Below are 6,338 nucleotides of genomic sequence, written 5' to 3'. Positions count from 1 at the left end.
CTAGGATTTGGTAAAAAATAAAAATGAAAATAGAAATATTCTTCAGAACACTTTTTAGAAAACCTTGTTTTTGTTTGTGAATTATTTATCGTGTTGGAGAAAGGAATCTAACTTTCACAGTTTTTATCTCCTGTTCAATTTCCACAGAGTATTCTTTTTACTTCTTTTCTTAGGTCAGTGCTATTGTCACCATAGATTTATCTGTCCTTTAGCGAGTTTCTTTGTTTCTACAGAACATCATAAAATGTTTGATTATCGAGAAAAAATTGGAACGGATGTTGTTTCTTCGCCACGCGCATTTATTTTCATGAATCAGTCCTCGCCTCACATCACTGGGGCTAGATTTGCCATCATGCTGTGGACTTGTTCTTGACGTTTTACATCATTCAGGAAATCAGCAAAGACTATGTCTTCACACCAGTCGATGACTGACGTAATGTTGGTTTTATATCATTCAGGAAATCAGCTCGATGGTTAGCATGTAGTTTTTACTTCATTGAGACATTCAGCAAAGTCAGTCGATGAGGAGTTAGTTTTTACATCATTAAGGTAACCAGCTAAGACTTGTCTTCATACCAGTCGACGAGTGATCAATGCTTACCCTCTTCAGCTGATGCGCCACGCTTTAGAACTTTGCAGTTTGTCCTGAGCTTTTATAGACTGAAACATGAAGCCAACTCACCAGTGGAATGTACTGCCAAAGGCAAAACGAAGCGTTGATTCCTTTAAATGCAAATCATTTTCCTTTTTACATTATGCAGCAGCTTCAGTCCGATAAGCATGTCGACAGACACGATGTGACAGCAGAAAATGCGAAATCATCGTCATCGTCATCGTCATGTGCATCATTTGGAAAGAGAACAGAACAAAAACCAATCCAATGGTTTCATCATCAGGATCGCGTGATGAAACATGAAGCCCATCCCCCCCCAGTGGAATTTACTGCCAAAGGCAAAGGTGATTTGGTCTGTGGGCTTCTTAGCTATATTGATCAATGCAAGCAGTTTTTGTCTTTTTCCCCCGTGTGTGTGAGAGAGAGAGAGAGAGAGAGAGAGAATGCATGTGTCTTTGTGAAATCCGTCTGAGGGCAATTTTATCGTTCAACACGTGACGGTGCGTCAGCAGAAAAATGCATCATTTCATTAAAAAAAACAAGAGAGGCAAGGCCTTCAAGACTCACTTGTGATGCACCAAAACGTTTGCAAAATAAATAAAACTTCCATGCTTAGCAAAAGAAGTTCCTGCTTGAAAAAAAAGAGAGATAATAATGACTGCTCTTGTTGTTGGGTCAGAATATCAGATCAAAGTGCCAAGTTTAGAGAATACAAAAAATATAAATATAACAGTAAATGCAGTTTGCATATAATTTGGAGTTGGGTTTTTGTGTGTGTGTGTTTTTTTTTTTGTTTTGTTTTTTGTTTTTTGTGCCCATCCCAGAGGTGCAATATTGTTTTAAACAAGATGACTGGAGAGAACTGAATTTTTCCTATTTTTATGCCTAATTTGGGGTCAACTGACAAAGTATTTGCAGAGAAAATGTCAATGTTAAAGTTTACGACGACACACACACACACACACACACACACACACACACACACACACACACACACACACACACACACACACAGACAATAGAACACCGGGTTGAAACATAGGCTCACTTTGTTTACACAAGTGAGTCAAATATAATAATAATAATAATTTTTAAAATGTATTTTTTAAAATTAAAGAAACACGCCTGGAGCCAACTGCATGATTTTTAATTGGGATTGTGTGAAGTCGTTAACTTATTCTTCTTCAGCGTTCCCTGGCCACGCTAGATTTTCAGTCCGGTCAGATCAGCGAAGTCCGTGGTCCATCGCAGGGACCCCGCCGATCCCCACAGTTTCTCCTGGAACCCCACAGGTCTGGGTCATGCCTGGCGTCTCAGAGCGTGGAAGGTGGGGCAGGACTGCAGGATATGGGAGGGGGTCTGTGGGCCTGTGCCACAAGGGCACTGGTCAGAAGGTGGTATCTTCAGACGGCGGAGATGGGAGAGGAGCTGACTTTAAATGCAGTTGAACTTCCTCATCGTTTACCTATCATCTGAAATGTGTAATATTGTTGAAAGAAATTTGCTAAATTCCTTTCTGTCTTTTGAAGTTAACACTTCTCACTTATTAAATGCTTAAAGAACTGGCAGGGCTGTTAAGAGCATGGCATTTAGGTTATTACTAAATGCCCCATACACAAATATTGTGAAAATACTGAATGCATTTGCAAAGGACGTTTAACGGTAGAGCACGTTTTAACCTGCTGTTTAGAAATGAAATCTTTTTTGCCTCCAGAAATTACTGAACACATGTTACCAGTTTCAAACGTTATTATTATCAAATGTTGTTGTTGTTGTTTTTAAGTTATATAATTATTTCAAAATGTTCTTTATTAAAGTTAGCTAAAATAGTCCAGTTGGTTGTTTATTGTAGGTCCCCACATCAACCTCTTTTCAAATAATAAACTACATAAGTAGTGCATACAATATTTGATTATTGATTTTTTTTCCTAATCCCGCTTCCCCCGTCCCCCTCTCACACACACCCTTCCAATCACTGACACCCACCCTCTCCATTTTACATTTTGAACTCTTTCTTTTGCACATTCTGTTCTCTCTCTCTCTCTCTCTCTCTCTCTCTCTCTCTCTCTCTGTCTCTCTCTGTGTCTCTGTCTCTCTCTTCCTTTCTTAGTCCCCTCCCCCTCGCTCCCCCTCCCCTCCACCTCGACCGACCCCGTTTTCATTCAAATATACAGAAATGTTGATTTGTAATTAATAATAGCAATCATCATCATCATGAAAGAAATGACAATAATCCAAATAATGGTAATAATTATGTTAATAATATCATTTATTTTCAGTCTAAAATATTATCATCGATGATCAGACTATAAATGAATAAACGAAACGTTCACAGTCTGAAAATTGTGGCCTGTTCCGCTCTGTCCAGCTCATGGATGCCGTCGTTTTCGTCTTTCGGCCCGATGTCCAGACGTTGGCGCCATGCTTTCCTGAAGCTGTGTCTCAGTATGGCCTTTGCCTTGCTGTAGGACGCTGGGTGGGCTGGCTGCTCTAACTGAGTGGTAAACAAGGTTGACAGAACAACATGACGTTCTCGGGTGGAGGTCACTTGTTGTGCGTGTCGTTCCTCATGCGCCCAACCCACCCAGCTCGGTCATCAGTTTGGGGGCTCTCGGTTTCACATTTCTAATCGAGTGCTGCCTCTGGGTTAGTGTTTTGCAGTGATTCAAATCGCTCTGTCCCGTCATGACAACTTTCGTGGCTTTGTGCCCTCGTCCTTTTAGGAAGAAGGTCGTGCATGTTTGGAGTTTGGGGCTGTTTGCTTGCCTGGCTTCATTGTAAGCCCACGATTTATCGCAATCCCACGATTTCTCTCAATGGGGGACGAAGACAATGACGATCATGATAATGACAGTGGCGTTAGTGAAGACATGAACAACAGACGGTGAAGTTGATGGCACAGTACTGGTTTAAAAAAAATGTGTGAATACATGTGTATGTCATTGAGTGAATAAGTGAGTGAGTGAGTGAGTGAGTTAGTGTGTGTGTGTGTGTGTGTGTGTGTGTGTGTGTGTGTGTTTGTGTGTGTGTGTGTGTGTTTCCTTTTGTGTGTACTTGGCTGGTTGATTTGTTATTCTTTCACTGTTTTCAAAGTAATATTTTCATGTTGTGAGCGTCTTCTTTGATTCTAGGAATCTATTTTCAGTGCAGTTTTGCATGCGAAAGGATGCTGACACAAACTGATGAACATATGAGCAAGCATGAAATGAAGAACATTAAAAAAAAATGTGACAGAAAAGGTTGCATCACAACAAACATCAAAACCATTAATTTGTTCCAATTTTCACGCTCCTTACGTGAGGGCAGGACATTTTGAAACACGTTTTCTTTCATATTGATGTAGAAAGTTAATCATTTTGCTGTTATTCCTAACATCCCTCGCCTAAAATTGGGTTCAGGTCTTATCATATTATATCATATTATGTTATATTTACGCATACCCAGTTGCAAATACTCGACTGTTGGCCGCCGTTCTTTCTCTGTCTCTGGACCTTGCAATTGGAATGAACTTTCTCTTTCGCTTCGTCAAGGCCTTAAAACCCACCGCTTCCCAAAATAGCCTCCCTTCCCTGCCTCTTCCTTGTCTTCAGCTTCTCCAGTTTTAGAGTTATGCATGCGTCTGAATGACTGGTGCGCTTTGATTTGTCTCTGCACAAAATTCAGCGCTATATAAATACCATTATTACTACTACTACTACTACTACTACTACTATCTTATTTCTCTTGGATTTATAGACACTGCTTTAGTTTCGTTGCTTGCTGTTGATTCCGATGTTGAATTTGAAGTCGAATCATTGCAGTGATCCATCTTATGTGAAATACAATGAATAGATGTGTTTCAGTGTCATTACTGTTGATATCTTCGCTAACGCCACTGTCACTATCATGATTGTCGTTGTCATCGCCCCCCCCCCCCCCCCCCCCAAAAAAAAAAAGGAAAACAAACGACGACAACAAAAAAAACCAAAATCTGATGATAAAACAGGGCAGGTAAACTATCAGTTCAGTGAACAAAACCTGATGATAAAACAGGGCAGGAAAACTATCAGTTCAGTGAACAAAACCTGATGATAAAACAGGGCAGGTAAACTATCAGTTCAGTGAACAAAACCTGATGATAAAACAGGGCAGGTAAACTATCAGTTCAGTGAACAAAATCTGATGATAAAACAGGGCAGGTACACTATCAGTTCAGTGAACAAAACCTGATGATAAAACAGGGCAGGTACACTATCAGTTCTGTGAACAAAACCTGATGATAAAACAGGGCAGGTACACTATCAGTTCAGTGAACAAAACCTGATGATAAAACAGGGCAGGAAAACTATCAGTTCAGTGAACAAAATCTGATGATAAAACAGGGCAGGTAAACTATCAGTTCAGTGAACAAAACCTGATGATAAAACAGGGCAGGTACACTATCAGTTCAGTGAACAAAACCTGATGATAAAACAGGGCAGGTACACTATCAGTTCAGTGAACAAAACCTGATGATAAAACAGGGCAGGAAAACTATCAGTTCAGTGAACAAAATCTGATGATAAAACAGGGCAGGTAAACTATCAGTTCAGTGAACAAAACCTGATGATAAAACAGGGCAGGTAAACTATCAGTTCAGTGAACAAAACCTGATGATAAAACAGGGCAGGTAAACTATCAGTTCAGTGAACAAAAGACAGAGCGTTCCCTCCTAGCTCTATATACCGCAACGCGCGGCTCTCGTGTGCATTCCGTTAAGGTCTGCAATAACTTCGCAGGAATTTTCAATGAGATGAACCTGGTAAGTTTCGCTTTTTTGTTTTCAAACAGACATACACATTTGTGTGTAGCACTAAACTGCAAACCGACTGACGGACTGAGAGTGACAAAGAGACAGGGGCACAACTCACAACAGTCAGCACAATGGCCAGTTCACTGAACATTGTATCCCTTTAACAGAATATAACAGTTAACCACAGATATAAGCATGTCCTTGATTCCATCGCAATGCTGAATGGCTTCTTTTCCTTTTTCTTTTTCCTTTTCTTCGCGGATATCGTTGTTTTGTTGACCTGAGAAAAGCATTTGACTTTGTGCAACGGCAGTCTTTATTTGATATTTTGATTCAGAATGGCATAAATGAAACATTTATGAATACTATCATTGCTGTGTATAAATGTGTTACGTCTTGTGTACATATTGAAGATAAGTTATCAGTTTTTCGATTGTCCCGTTGGCCTAAGGCAGGGATGTATTTTAAGCCCTATATTGTTTTCGTGATTTGTTAACGAAATTGCATCAGCATTTGAAAACAATGGTATTCATGGAATTAAGTTTTTGCCGGATTTATTGGAGTTGTACATTCTTCTGTTCGCGGATGATATTGTTCTGCTATCTAACACTGCGACTGGTCTGCAAAATCAAATAAATATTCTGAATTCATTCATTCATTTTGCCCATCGCTCCTGGTGGAGCATAGGCCATCGACGACCCCTCGCCATCGCACTCTGTTCTGGGCTGTTCTGGCCATTCCAGTCCAGTTGGTCCCTTGCTGCTTCAGCTCTGCCTCGGTATCTCGCCTCCAGCTGTTGCGAGGCCGGCCTCTCTTCCTCTTTCCCTGCGGGTTCCAGGTCAGGGCTTGGCGTGTGATGCTGGACGCTGGCTTCCTGAGGGTGTGTCCGATCCAGCCCCACTTCCTCCGCAGTATCTGCTTGGCCACTGGTTCCTGTCCCACTCGCTCCCACAG

This window comes from Babylonia areolata, chromosome 20, assembly GCF_041734735.1.
Source record: "Babylonia areolata isolate BAREFJ2019XMU chromosome 20, ASM4173473v1, whole genome shotgun sequence".
Classification (NCBI taxonomy): Eukaryota; Metazoa; Mollusca; class Gastropoda; order Neogastropoda; family Buccinidae; genus Babylonia; species Babylonia areolata.
Note: the sequence above shows the minus strand (reverse complement) of the source record.